At 47.8% G+C, this 15,532-nt stretch overlaps 1 protein-coding gene, 1 non-coding gene and 1 pseudogene across 2 annotated transcripts in view; 2 read left to right on the forward strand and 1 right to left on the reverse strand.

Moving 5' to 3' along the window:
- The window catches only part of LOC144368757 (Fc receptor-like protein 3), a 611,935-nt gene that overhangs the window by 582,166 nt on the left and 14,237 nt on the right, over nucleotides 1-15,532 (forward strand).
- Nucleotides 1,066-1,138, forward strand: Trnav-cac (transfer RNA valine (anticodon CAC)). The gene has a single exon. It is a non-coding gene; the product is annotated as a tRNA-Val (tRNA).
- Nucleotides 13,489-14,178, reverse strand: LOC144368204 (uracil-DNA glycosylase pseudogene; annotated as a pseudogene).

Consider the following 15,532-nt stretch of genomic DNA (forward strand, 5'->3'; position numbering starts at 1 on the left):
TATCTACATATTTGAGTGTCTAAGTACCTACTATATGTCAGAGGCATGTGTTACTTCAGCTAATTCACACACTACGTTGAAGTACATCCTCAAAACTGTATTATCTGAGCATTAGTGGCACCTGACAGAGGAGCATCCTGAATGTCCTAAGAGATGAAAAACTTGTCCAAAGTCATAATTTCAGTAAGGGGCAAGGATCTCAGAAACTGTTAAAATGAGCCCAGCCATGATGCACCCCAGGAGCGAGAGGGAGTGAGGGTTCTGAGAAAGTCCAGTCAGGACTCTCAGACCCTAGGGGGGCCCAGGGTTGCTGTTTCCTGGAGCAGGAGGAGGGCTAGGGGCCAGGCAGAGGCCAGTTTGCAGGAGAAGCTCTGCACTGTGGTCTTTCCCTGACCTTCCTGCCTTCAGGAAAGAGAAGAGCCTCAGCCCAGGCCTGCAAGGGGTGCAGGGGAGCATCCAGCAGCCTGGGGCTGTGCTGGGAGGGCAGCAGACAGCAGGGTGCAGAGGACCATTGCTGTCCTCGCTGTCCTCCCTGTCCTCTTCCCTCTCCCTCTATATCCCTATTACTAATTGATGGTAAAACAAAATGTGTGTGTGTGTGTGCTCTTTTTCATTAAAAATAAATGGAACATAAAAAATAGATCATGAGTAAATAAATAATATATAAAACACCAGATCATAAGAAGAGAGTGAGTGGGGTAGTTTTAATAGCTCATTCAGGGAGAAGAGTACAATTCTGGACAATTTTAGCCATAGTAGAAAATATCAAATACCTTCAAAACTTTTCTCCTTCATAAAAAAAAAAAAATTAGCAGCCTATACTTATGGTGACACTCAACAGCATGAGAGATACAAGAAAGACCCTTTCAAACCTCAATCCCAATGAAATTTCAGTAACTTCAGGTACAAGGAAGTTGACATGATGGAAATCGGAGCTCTCCCAATGCAGAGTTATCCAATAATTTATCAATTTGTCAACACCAATTTCATACAGTCACTTAATGTCCTGAATGAAGAAGTACAGCACTGCACTAATTAGGACCTTTAAAAGCTAAGGATTTAACTGGGGATGTAGCTCAGCTGGAAGAGTGCTTGCCTCACATGCACAAGGCCCTGGGTTCAATCCCCAGCACCGCCAAAAAAAAAAAAAATTAAAAAGCTAGGGCTGATCATGGTGACCAACACATGTAATCCCAGCTACTCAGGCAGCTGAGGTAGGAGGATGCCAGGCAAATTCAAGGTCAGCCTGTAAAAACAGTGGGTTGGGATGCGCTTCAGCAGTAGAGTGCCCCTGGATTCAGTCGCTAGTGCCACATACAAAAAAAAAAAAAAAAAAAAAAAGCCTGGAGAACAAGATGTCCATAGAGGCCTTGACATTTTTTCTTTTTCTTTTTTATTAGAGCTTTAGAGTTACACATAGTAGTATGGAAATTGATTTCAGTTCATGACTTGACCCTCCCTTCTCACTCCCATCCTCTCCCCTCTCCCTCTCTCCTTCCTCTGCCCTACTCCACTTCCTTTCCTTCATCTCTTAATTCATATTCGATTGGCTCTTTGTGTTATCCTATTCTTCTCTCCCTCTTCCCTTGGTCTTAGTCTAGCTTCCTCATATGAGAGAACACATTTGACCTTTGAGTTCTGAGTTGGCTTATTTCACTTAACATGATGTTCTCCATTCCCATCCATTTACCACCAAAATGCCATCATTTCATTCATCTTTATGGCTGATTAGAATTCCAGTATATGTATACACCACGATTTCTTAATCCACTCATCTATTGTCAGGCATCTGGGTTGACTCCAAAATTTGGCTATTGTGAACTGTGCTGGTAGAAACACTGAGGTGGCTGTCTCCAGACAGTGTGCTGAATTTAGATCTTTTGGGAGATCCACCAAGGAGTGAGATAGCTGGGTCACGTGGTGGTTCCATCACTAGTTTTTGAGGAACCTCCATACTGCTTTCCAGAGTGTTGTACTAGTTTGCAGTCCCACCAAAAATGTACAAGAGAACCCTTTTCTCCACATCCTCACCAGCATTTATTATTGTTCATATTCTTATGTCATTGTGACTGGAGACAGAGGAAATCTTAGTGTACTTTTGATTTGCATTTTCCTGACTGCCAAAGATGTTGAGCATTTTTTCATATATTTGCAGGCCATTTGCATACTTTTGCCCATTATTGATTGGGTTCTGTGTGTGTGTGTGTATGTGTGTGTGTGTGTGTCTGTGTGTCTGTGTGTGTCAAGATTTTTTAGTTCTTTTATATCCTGGGTACTAGTCTCCTATCAGAGGAAGAGCTGGCCAAGATTTTCTCCCATTCTGTAGGCTGTCTTTCTTCTCTTGTTTCTTTAGCTGTGCAGAAAATTTTTAGTTTGATGGCCGCCCACTTATTGACTCCTGGTTTTATATCTGGTGCCTTGGGGTCTTGTGAGGGAAGCTGGAGCCAGTGTGTTTATGATGGAGGGTCCACTCCATGTTTCCTTCCAGCAGTCCTAAAGTTTCTGGTGTCATTCCTGAGATGTTGAGCTATTTCAGTTTTGAGTTTTGTGCAGGATGAGGACAGGAGTCTAGTTTCATTTTCTACATAAAGCTATCCAATTTTCCCAGCAACATTTGTTTAAAAGGCTGTCTTTTCTCCAAGATATACTTTTGGCCCCTTTGTCAAGTGTCAGACAGCCCTAGGCAGATGGATTTGACTTTGTGTCCTCTGTGGTGTTCCATTGGTCTTGCTGTCTGTTTTGATGCCAATACCATGCTCTTTGTGCTGTACTGCCACAGGCCCTTATCATCTCATTTCAGTCCTCACTTAGGGCCCCTGTGTCCCTGGCTTCCACGATCATGGTCAACTGCCAGTGCCCAGCCCTGCATCTCTGCCCACTGCCCCTGCTGGGCTTCATTCCCTGCGCTCCACTCTACCAGAGTCTCCACTGGTGCCCACACCTACATGCCAGGGCTGCACTGGTCACCTGGCTTCTCACTGACTGCTGTTCCCAGTCTCAGTCAATAGTCCCATCCATACCTGGCCTTGCCCTGGGCTCCTTCCTCTGCTGACCCCAGGGCAGTTGATCAAGCACCTGATCAATCAGATCCATCACTCAGCACCTCAGATGCAGGGATTTTATTTTATTGTCCAAAATCCTGGTGGAAAGGCAGAGTGAATGCAGCATCAGCTGTTCCTGGCACTTAGTGGTGAGGTCAAGGAAGAAGAGCTCCTAAGCCGTGGCTTGTTCTCAGCTCTCCCCCATTTTGTGGAACTGACCCCAACTCACCCTCTCCTGGCCCAGCCCAGGATGTGCCCCTGGATGCCTTCATGCTGCCCACTGCCCCCTCCTCACCCTCTACTGCCTGTGTCGGGTTCCCTCCTGTGTACCATGGCACTTGGGGAGGAAAGTGAACTCTTCTCCCACCTGAAGGCACAATCCAATATTAGCAGTGGGACCTGGCACTGCTGGGCTGTGTGTGGGCGAGGTTGCAGTGGACCAGCTGGTCGACCTCAACCTTCACAAGTTTCCTCCAACCTTCCTGGTCCCACTTTCCCTGGTAACTGTCTGCTCTGGAGTCGACTTCCTCTGCTATGAGTCAGTCCTCCTTTTCTCCTGAGAATGACTGTGTGGCACAGCTTTTTCTCTCCTCTATTAACTACTAATATTGTCTTACAGTCAAACCAGATGGGGAGCTATTGTAAGTGAGGACCTTACATTAGCCTCTCATCCAGTGGCCCCTGGGCTCCCCCAGCTGAGATGCCTCTTGGCCACCTGCTGCCCTCTCCTTGTCCCCTGTCCCCTCAGAAGCCATGTTAAAAGGTTCTGATGTTGAGTCACTCCACTGTGGATACAAAGCCTCTGGTTTTCCTGTGGATTTTATGAGATCTCTCACCCAATTCTGTTTTCTTCTCAGCCTCAGTTTTCTTCTCTCCCATTCTTACTCTCTATGTGAGTATTATATACTTAACAGAGATACTGACTAACAATTTTCTGTTTTGCTGTGTCTTTCCCTGGTCTTGGTATTAGTGGAATCCTAGCCTTGGGAACTGAGTTGGGAAGTGTTTCCCCTTCTTCTATCTTTGGGAAGAGTTGGAGATACATAGTGTCATTTCTTCCCTAATATTCATAGTCTACTAGTGAAATCATCTGGTCCTGAGCTTTGTGGGTTTTTTTTTGATAGGAGACATTTTTTATTATTGATTTATGCTCCTTATTCATTATTGATCTATTCAGATTTTCTACCTGTTTGTGATTCAGCTTCAGTACTTTGTATGCTACTAGAATTTATTCATTCCTTCTTGGTTATCAGATAATTGTTCATAATTTTTTATCATGCAGGCACACCCACAGAGCCCTCCAGTGTGGCCTCAGACAAGTTACTTCCCATCACCCTGGTAAACAGAGTGAAGCCCTGGCAGGCTGTCCTTACCTGATAAGAGGGAAAGGGGAGAGGATCAGGGTGGAGACCACCAGATCAGATGTTTCTGACCCCAGGGTAAATGATGTCACTGAGAAAACCAGTGGTAGCTGATAAGGATTGAAAGGGGCGTCAAAAGTGCCAAAATTTAGTATAAATGATAGAGCTGGTGAGCAGGGATTCAGCCAGCTGAAACAAGGATGCACTCTGGCTGGAGGGCCTGATGAGGACCTGACATCCTGTCACTTGTCACTGTTCCTGATCCTCTGCATGATCCTCACCACTCTCAAACTCTACCACCTCATCTGGACCTTGGTGAGAGCTGCAACTTCTCCCTACAACCTTCTCCTCAACCGGTCATCCATGCCTTGGTTCCAGCATGGAGGTTCTTGGTTTTCTTGATTAAGAACCTATAGAGAGAAATGGTATTGAGAAATTTGGTGAATAGAGCATTGAAAGGGGCAGAAGCGTGTGGACATTCTTTGTTTCTCCTCTCCACTGCACACATCACAATTTTGCTCCCTTGTGTCACTTGCTTGTCTGCTCCCTAGCTGAGGTCCCCTGTGCCCTTCTCATTCTTGTTTCTCCCCACACAGGCCCTTACTGACAGGCTCCACGTACATTGTCCACTCAGGGCCTGTGGTTTCCTAACTACTGATTTCTCTGAGATCCTCTCTCTGAAAATATTTTCCTCCTCTTTACTTTTCCATCCTCTCTATCTCAGTGGATATGTCCTCACTATCTGAACTCGGCCTGGAGCTAGCCAAGGGGGACAAGCACTGCTATGGCTTGCATAATGTCCCCTCCAAAACTCAGGCGTTGCCAATGTGATGGTGTCAGGAGGTGGGGCCTTTAACAGGGGATTGGGCACGAGGGCTCCTCCCTGGGGAATGGGATTAAGGCGTCCTACAGTGTCCTGTCTCTTGCTCTAGTGGGGGACTCAGCCTCCTTCCACGTAAGGACACAGCATCCCCCCAGGTGGGAGGGCTCTACCAACCAGATCTGCTGGCGCCTTGATCCTGACTCCTCAGGTCCCATGAATGTGGATGTTAAATAAAGACAGGTGTGCCGTTCCATGAGCAGCATTTGGGAAGTAGCTTTACTCTGTGAGACTGGGCACCTCAACAGTAACCATTCTTGGGTTGAGGAGCCCCCAAATGTGGGTGATACAAAGTCCTGGGTGAAGGTCACTGATGGGCCCCTGTGCCCACGGCAATGAGACTTAGCCCTGGGCGAAGTCCCACAAGGTTCAGGATGGGGGGAGTCTGACCCATGGATACATGGGGCCTGTTCAACCTGGTCCTGCTGAATCCCTGCAGCAGAAGCGTCCCAGAAGCTACATCATCCTCACACCCACCCCTGTCTACAAAGCCCTGCACCTGTGAGAGGTCTTGGGTACCATGGTTACCTTTCCACTTTACAGATGAGAAAACTGCATTTTCAAAGCATGAAATTGGTAAACACAAGGTCTGGAAAGTTCTTAAGTGTTAGAGCCAGAACTAGGCCCAGGCCTCCCGTCGCCCTGTCCAATGCTTTTCCCAGATCCAAGCTCCCCTCTCAGGGAAGTGAATCTTGCACATTAACAAGGCACATGAAACACCTGGTTCAAGCCCTAGATTGGCCAAGTGTCAGGAGCTTGGCCCTGGACAACTGATGTCACTTCTCTAAATTCGGTTTCCTCATCTGTAAAGTGGAAGCAATTTTTCTGCCTCATTAGAAAATATTCCTGAAGTGTCTGTTCCCCTTCATGTTGCTCTTGAGCCCTCTCCTCGTCCCCCTTCCCAGGTCACCTTCCTGGCTTCTGCACCCCCAAGTAGTCCCTGCACAGCCACATCTGCTTGATCCTATTCGCAGGGCCCTGTTTTCCTCCAAGACCCCTCAACCTCTCAGGGAAACTCTGACAAGCCATGCTGAGCCACATGAAGGTCAGCCAGCGCCAGGAAGCACCTCCCCTCCACACCGCCCCCAGCGAGAGGACTGAGGCCTGTGGCTGCAGCTCAGCACGCACACACTGCTGCCTCCACTGGTCTTCTGGCTGCCAGGAGACCTCCCCAGCTATGAGACATCGCATCCCCCTAGGACAGGGAGCACTGTCCTGCACAGGAGTCCCACAGTCTGCTTTCACAAGGTCTTTTCATCTCAGTCTTGTCCACTGTCCTAACTCCATTTCCTTTTAAACCTGGAGCAGCCCCCAGGGGTGAAGATAATGCTCTGCTTTATGCATATGCCCCATTCCCACCCAGGGCTCCCGCCCAACCTCAGTGTCAGTGACACTCACACCCCAGCCACATCAGAGACACCATTCTACTGGGCTCCCTTGCTTCTAGAGCAGGTCATTTGTAGAGAAGTGGAAGACCAGCCACGCAGGCTTCCTGAGTGGTTCTCTTCTCTACAGTTCTCAGCATCTCTCACTATGAGTGTGGGTGACCTAACCCAATACCACCTCTCTCCACCCACGGGCCTCAGGCCACAGCTACTCTCCCCCAGGAAACACTGTGGCTCTGCAGACTTCAATCTACAGCCCCCAGAACGTGCCCACAGTCTACAGGGGTTCCTCCTGATTGGGCCCCTCCTAATGCATCACCTACGCTCAAGAACAAGACCAGCAGCTCAGCTCAACCACCTCCGCAACATTTAGCAGATACGCACTGAGCACCCAGTGCCTTCAATAGCTCACCAGGGGCTGTTCATGGGGGGAAAAACACTTATGGGAGTCCATCCCATCCCCTGTGGACTTCAGAAGAACCCCCATCATCCTGCACCCTGCCCACCTGCTCCCCTACCTGAGGTCCAAATGCAGGGTCTATTGCTCACCCCAGTCTCCACTTTGCCTCTGAAGACGTGGAAGTATAACATGTGCTCAAGAAAACACAGCAGTAAAGCTATATACACTGGGCAGGTTTCCTATTCAGCAAATATTTGCTAAGCACATCTGCGCCTTAATACTAGCTGGGCCATTCTATCTGATCCCGATCACCATCTGCTGCAGTCAGGGCCTGAGGCGACTGCCTGGCAACACAACCTTACATCACCTCCTCTGACAGACACCTAGCCCACCTGCCTAATGTGAGGGTGCCTGAGAGCAGGCCGATGATGGTACAGTTAGGCTCCCTCACTGAGTCCTCTGGCCAGCCGTTTTCAGTATGCAGCCAAGCACCCTGACATCAGCACCCTGACATCAGCACCCTGACATCAGCACCTTGATTTAGCACCTTGATTCAGCATATGTACTCAAGGTCATGGACACCTTCTTACAAGCATGTGCTCCTGTGTAACCTATCGACCATGTGCCTTTCCTTTGGCCTGAATATTTTAAAAGGCCTATGAGAAGACAGGGAGCTGGGGGCGGCTGCTGCCTCCAAATAAATCACATCTACTGTGCCAGCTGCGCCTCGCATCTTCTTCCACCTGCTGGGACCCTGAGTCTGTTTCCCAGGGTCCAAGCCTCAGCCTGACGGTGGTCCACCTGCTTAAGACCCACAACAAAAGTGAGACAGAGGAAAGAAACAACAACTCGAATTAATGAGACTAGTGAGACCCCAAAATAAGTATGAGGTAAGAGTTACAAACCACAGGGCACCTAGATCCATCTCTGCCCCCACCTGTCTCTCAGGTGTGAGCTCCTGCTGCCCCCTGGGTTCTGATGTGCAGGTAACCATTTGGCAGCTGGCTTTTCTGGAGGGGAAAAAAAAAAACCACCTGGTTTCTGGTGTCTTCCAATTTCTGTGGGACTCATTCCCCAACCATGGCTGATTTCAAACTACCAACATCATGACCCTGAACACAGAATTGGGAAAAGATGCACAAAACCTGCTCACAAACCACATCAACTGTCTCCAGCACTCACAGCCAGGAAGGGAGGCTCATGTTTCAATCCATAGGACACATTTTACACACAGCATGTCCCCTGGACACCAGCCAACTATCTCATAGGGGCAGGGGGTGGGGGAGAGACAGTGTGCTCCAAAGAGGGAGGAAAACTTGCTGAGAGATAGAATGTTGCTCTCCCATATGGCAGCACCCTAAGGTGTTCACGAGAATGATTTTCATTGCATTGGGTTTCCACCTTGAAATCTAACTCTTCCCTGCAGTAACCATAGATGAGGGTTAGTTACTGCCCACTCGCCCTCGGCCTTCACTAAGCAATAACCAGGCCAGACTCATGCGAGGTCCCCACCGTCTACCTCCCCACAGGAAAGCACAGGTGACATTTCCTTTGGGACCTCAGCATGCCTGGGAGGCCTTCCTTGGGATCCTGATAAACATTGATTCTATTCCTGCTCCTACCACCAAACTGGGTAATGGCTTGCTGGTCCTCAGTGGCCTCCTCTGCGAGCTGAGGTCAGACCTCATTTTCGGGTCTGCTGAACCAGACTAAATAGATATGGTGGAAAAGCAGAAGAACAGTACAATACAGAACAGTGCTCCGCCTCCTGGAGACCCAGGTAAGACTCCTCACAGGACTGGGCCCAAAGACAAAGTGCAGTGTCTGTCACCTCGATTTCCACAGTGGACTCGCCAGACATGTGGTTTATCTCTCAAATTCATTTCTTTGCCATTCACAACAAAAGATGAGACAGAGGAAAAAATAGCAACTTAAACTGTAAAATGATTCTACTACTTCCCCTCCTTCCAGTCCCCCAGGGACAGACAAAGCCAGGCAATTTCGCCACCTAGTGGCTACACTAGAATTGCCCAAAAGGAATAGCCAGGTGAGACTGTATTTAAAAAATAAAATAAAGAGTTGGGGGATTTTGCTCAGCAGTAAAGTGCTCCTGGGGTAAATCCCTAATACCCTAAAGAAGAAAGACATCAAGAAGTATCTACTGCCTTTCACATCGTTCTTGACCCTCCAGTCCCCCTTTCCCACATTCTGATAAATGAGACCTTTCTACACCAAAATACAGGTGAAGAGCCACAGAGACAAAGCCACAAATCTATGGCCATCTGATATTTGACAAAGGGACCAAAAATATATTTTGGAGAAAAGACAGCCTTTGTAACAGATAACACTGGGAGAACTGGATAGCTATAGGTAGAAAAGTGAAATCACACCCCTGTCTTTCACCCCATTCATTCCACACACTTTCAAATTGAAATGGCGCAAAGTCTTAGGAATTAGACCAGAACCCTTACAACTGCTTGAAGAAAACACAGGATCGCCCGGCGCGCTGAGAGGCGCAGGAGGCTGAGGCAGGAGGATCTGGAGTTCAAAGCCAGCCTCAGCAAAAGCATAGCTCTAAGCAGCTCAGTGAGACCCTGTCTCTAAATAAAACACAAAATAGGCTGGTAATGTGGCTCAGTGGTCGAGTGCCCCTGAGTTCAATCCCCAGCATCCCCACCCCCCCAAAAAAGAAATAAAACCTATATGTGCCAGCACCAACATCCTCAACAACCCTTAAGGCACAAGAAACAAAACCAACAATCAGTAAGTGGGATGCCATTAAACTAAAAAGTTTCTGCATAGACAAGGAAACAAGAGTATGAGGGGAGAGTCTCCAGAATGGGAGGAAATCTTGGCCAGCTACTCCTCCAATAGGGGATATTAATATCCCCTATTTCCCTAATTTCTCCCTAATTTACCCCAAGACCCTTCATCCCTGAAAGGGAGATTCTCAAAATCTCCATACTTCAAGGCAAACCTCTAAATGTTTACAATATTTAATAAGAGACTCACTGTGTTAATCTTGGTGAAGTCAAGAATAACATTAAAAATAGAACCCCAAGGGCTGGGCTGTGGCTCAGCGGCAGTGCATTCTCCTAACATGTGCGAGGCCCTGGGTTCAGTCCTCAGCACCACATAAAAATAAATAAATAAAATAAAGGTAGTGTATCCAACTACAACTAAGAAATTAATATTTAAAAAAATAGAATCCCAAGCCTATGACAAAAGACATTACATTGAATTTTTGGATAGTCCATTTTATATAACTTTATATTTTTATAATTATAAAACTATTAATATATTATTGCATATCATATTATAACATCATATAATGAAAGACATTTCTAATAGATTGTCCTTGCCAGGGGACCCTGGCTGGACCTGCAAACCAAGATTTTTTCTTCCCATAGTGAGCTCTCCTCCCGGCAGCAAGGAGAATAGTTGGGCACAGACCCTGGGATGTTGGGTGCTGGGACAATTCCTGCATGTTCAGGAACACCCTGAAACTTCCCGACCCAAATGAAAATACCTGTCTGCAGGGCGGCTTGTTCACGACTCTGATCCTGGGGCTGGACTCTTCCTGACCAGCAGGGCTTTGTGCTGTCCAGTGCCTTTTAGGCTAAAAGATGGATGAGCTGGTTCCCCAGCCAGCTGCCCTGGGAAAGACTGGGTCACACCCGAGCAGAACCACGTCTGCAAGTAATTTTTCAGCAATTCTTTGAGTGAGCCTGGACAGCGTACTGGTCAGCTTGCCTATGAGCTCATGTGTTTGTGGTTTAGTAACCAAGGCCCGCACACATGCTCCATCAGGTCACTAGCGGATGCTCAACAAATATTCACACATATTCCTCTTTAAACTGGAATCCTTTACCTGGATTTGTAACTTCAGTTTCAAAATTGCTGGGTGCTGCAGGGCATGAGGGCACATACCTGTCATCCCCCATCCCTGGGGGTGGGGAGCCTGAGGCAGGAGGATTGCCAAATTCAAAGCCAGACTCAGCAACTTAAGGAGACCCTGTCTTAAAATGAAAAATAAAAAGGACTGTGGGGTGTGGAGATGTGGGGATGTGGTTCTGTGGTTAAGTGCCCCTGGAACAAGAAAAAAAGAAAAAGAAAAAGAAAAGAAATGCCGGCTGCTTTGCTACTAGACCAGAGCCACGGGCACCCCCTGTAGAACTGCATTTTCCTAATTCTCCTCACAAAAAAAAAAAAAAAAAAAACTAGGAACAGGAAACACCTGATAGAGATCACTGTTCCTCCAGCTAGCTCCTGTCTACAGCCACTGTAACACATTTACATTGAAAGAATCAAAACCAATGTGTACTTTAATGTACTTGCCTATTCACATTGTGAATTCTTTTTTTTTTCTTTTTTGCAAAACTTCCATGAGCTTTTACTACCAAACTTTTGCAGGTTAACTCTTTAACCCAGCTAATAGCAAAAACCAAATCTCCTTGGAAATCCAGACCTGTAGAGATTTTCCTTTTAAAAAAAAATATGTATCTGCATATTTTACAAATATGTGAAATTCTCCAATGTTGCAGGAAAAAAATTCCAAGTGATGCCAATCCATAAAAGAAGAATTTGGCAATCCGTCCCCACGTGAAAAGAAAAAATAGAACCATCTTCTCCCACAATCAGGAAACTGATCCTTAGCCTGGGGGCCACATTCCTTGAAACTTGCCAAAGGTCCTAGAGCTTCCTCCAGGAAAGGCCTGAAGGCCCCGCAGAGATGAAGTGGCCTTTTCTAAGCCAAACACCAAAGACCCTGTAATTTAAAGTCTAACCTTTCAGCTAAAAATGCTCACAGAAAGCACCAAAAAGGTGCATCTCTTCCCTCCTGAACCACAGAGGTAAGAGATCAGAGAGAACCCAGTATTTGTTTTAATTTGTTCTAATTAGTTATTCTTGACAGTAGAATGCATTTTGACACCTGGTACATAAGTGGAGTACAACTTCTCATTCTCCATGTAATTCTACATGATGTGGAATTAAATCAACATAGGCGCACAGGGTGATAATGTGCAATTCATTCTGCTGCCCTTGCTACCCCATACTCCCTCCCCTCCCTTTACTCTCCTCTGTCTAATCCAAAGTACCTCTCTACTACACCCCCCATTGTGAATTAGCATCCACAGATCAGAGAAAACATTCAGCCTTTGGTTCTTTAGACTTGGCTAATTCTAATTAGCATGGTGGACTCCAGTTCCACCCACTTACCTGCAAATGCCATGATTTCATTCTTCTTTAAGACTGAATAATATTCCATCGTGTATACAAACCGCAGTTTCTTTATCCATTCATCCGTTGAAGGGCAACAGCCTCTACTTCAGAGGAAGGGACATGACCTTTGTCCTTGGAAAGACCCACAGAGCACTCCTAGGCACATTCCCACCTTGCTGAGTTGTTTATTTACAAATAACAGGAGAGATCTGCTGCACCAGGTGTCCCTGGCTCAGTCAGGCTAGGTGGGGACCCATAGCATCCCCTAGCAGCCACCAATCAGCATGAGACAGGGAAATACCTGGGATGCCAGATGACCCTACCAGTAGTTTATGGTGTTGGGAAACCCTGTAGTTCAGCAGGAACACCCCTCTTGGCTTAAACCAATCAGTTCAAAGGAATCTCCCTCTTATATTAACCAATCACCCCTACTCAACTTGTTTCCGCCAGTGAATGCGCTAATCAATGTTAAGAGTTGTTTGATTTTCCTGTGGTATAGAGTGATTTGCTGTGTGATGTTGTGACACATAGAGTATCCCCCCAAAACCTATAAAATCTCACTGAACAAAGGACCGGGACTCACTCCCTGGGATCGGGAACAGTTGTGAGTTCAGGCTTGCAATAAAGTCGAGCTTGCAATAAAGACTCTTGTGTGCTTGCATCGGATTCAGCTCCTGGAGGTCTATTGGGGTCCCACAAATCTGGCATAACAGGAGAACCCGGTATTGGACCTCATCTGTCTTATGAGAAGTGTGCTTACTTTAGGCCCTGCCACCTTTGCCACCTTGGGTCTTCATCTCACTGTGCCTGGAGGGTTCAAAGGAAGAAATGGCTGAAGTCTATGTCTGATGTCCCTGGCTGGGCTGCCTGGTTCTCTGCTGCTTTACGGAAGCCCTCTCCCCTTATACAGGCACTTAAGAATAAGGACATTTCACCAGGTGTGGTGGCACTCACCTGTAATCCTAGCAGCTCAGGAGGCTGAGGCAGGAGGATCCAGAGTTCAAAGCCAGACTCAGCAAAAACAAGGCGCTAAGCACCTCAGTGAGACCCTGTCTGTAAATAAAACACAGAATAGAGCTGGGGATGTGGCTCAGTGATCGAGTGCCCCTGAGTTCAATCCCAGCACCTGCCCCCCCCAAAAAAGAAGAGGGAAATCTTCAGTGACTTCATACCTGACAAATACTTCAACAGCAGCTTCTCAAAACCACCCCTGTAGAAGAAGGGACACCCCTCCCCCTTGGTGCAAGTCACAGCTCTTTCCAGTCATGGGCTTCTTAATAGATTTCTGCAGCAGCTCATTAGCTTTAGCAAAACGTCTACACCCAAAGAACCCGCTCTCCACAGACAGCAGGGATGGATGGGCAGTCTGCTGTGCAGGAGGCCGCTTCCTGTCCATGGCCCTTCTGAGCAGAAGGTCCCCAGAGCAGGAAGACAGGCCTTCAGATTCAGCCAAGGGCACACTGCACCAGGAACTCTCCAGCCCCCGCCTTACGCCACTTAGGGGCTTGATGGGCCCAGACAGTGAGCTCAGCATTGAGCAGGAGGACATCCTGATAAACCTCCGTGACCCGGATGAACAAAACCTTCTAAGTCTGTGGACAGCGCTTTATAAATATTTTCCAAACTGCGTGGAGGTGGAACAGGTCTCTAGACGCTAAAGCAGAGCCCATGAGCCTGACTGGGTCCATCACAAGGACCTTGACCCAGGATGACAACCTTCACATCTCTCATGTCACATGTTTGGGTCCATGTGAAGGCTGGGTGTGGAGGTGGATAAACAGTATAATGTCTTCATTCTTCTGAGACAGATCCCATTAGCTCTATAAATCAGTTTCCCAAACTGTCCGCTGAGGGTCTTCTTCCAACTCCCTCCACAGCCCACGAGCAAGAGGCATGGTTTATTTCACTTCTCTCTCTCCAGCACCCCAACCCTTCCAGATTGTGTCTTGTTTGTATGTCTGTCTTGGTATTTTGTTTTTTTTTTTTCTTTTTTGGAACCAGGGGTTGAACTCAGGGGCACTCAACCACAGAGCCACAGCCCCAGACCTATTTTGTATTCTATTTAGAGACAGGGTCTCACTGAGTTCTTTTCTGAGGCTGACTTTGAACTCGTGATCCTCCTGCCTCAGCCTCCAGAGCTGCTGGGATTACAGGCTAATGCCACCACACCAGACCCCCAGCCTTTTAAAAATATTTTATTTAGAGACAGGATCTCACTAAGTTGCTTAGGGCCTCACTAAATTGCTTGAAGCTGGCTTTCAACTTGCAATCCTCCTGCCTCTGCCTCTCAAGCCACTGGGATTACAGGTGTTCACCATTCACCACCACACCTGGCCTCTGTCTGTTTAAAGACAGGATCTCACTATGTTACTGGTCTCAAACTCCTGGGCTCAGGAAATCCTCCCATCTCAGCCTCCTGAGTGGGGAGACTACAGGCACGTGCCACACACCTGGGTCATTTAGTTTTTATGAGGACTGTGCCAGTAAGGTCCTCATTGGACACACAGAGACTGGGTGATTTGCCCAAGGTCACACAAAAGGGAGGAGACAACAGGCTCCACCCGCAGAGCCAGGCAGGTGCCCAGCTGTGGCACTGGAGATGAAGACCTAGAGGTGACCTCAGGGACCACAGCTCTGCGGTCCATCAGCTCAGGCCATCTCCAATCTGAGCTGAGAGGCAGGGGTGAGCACCCCACCTACAGAAGAGTAGGCCAGCTCAGAAGGGGAAGGACGAGAAGGTGGAAAGGGGTAACCATTGGACCCGGGGTTTGCTGAGACCCTTCTCTGTCCTTCAAAGCAGGCTCCACTTCCAGGGGCTAGAAATCCTCTCCAGGGCTGAGTGCTCCCCACCTGAACCAGCCTCCAGCCCCAGGAAAGCACCTGACTCCCGTCCCTCCCCTAGACACCCACCTCCACGTCTCAGGGTCTGTCTCCAGGGGGCTGGGGAGGGAGCGCCCCGACTCTCCTCTCCTTGAGGCAGTCTCAGTTCAGAAATCTCTTCCCTGGATGATCAAGAGCCAAGGGCAGACACACTGGGTTCTCAAGGATCCCCAGAGGGAACCCACCCCATCCCACCCAAGCAATTCTCTCAGCCCCAGCAGAGACTCGAATTTAAGGAACCAAGCCTTGGCCTCTACCACTGCAGGATCCCCGGAGTTCTCACCTGGGCACATATCGCCCTGGGACCAGAAGCCTAGTCACTGAGTCACACATTCTCACAGTGGAACTTCCAGCCCAGCTAT

This window comes from Ictidomys tridecemlineatus, chromosome 11 (genome assembly GCF_052094955.1).
Source record: "Ictidomys tridecemlineatus isolate mIctTri1 chromosome 11, mIctTri1.hap1, whole genome shotgun sequence".
NCBI classification, from domain to species: domain Eukaryota; kingdom Metazoa; phylum Chordata; class Mammalia; order Rodentia; family Sciuridae; genus Ictidomys; species Ictidomys tridecemlineatus.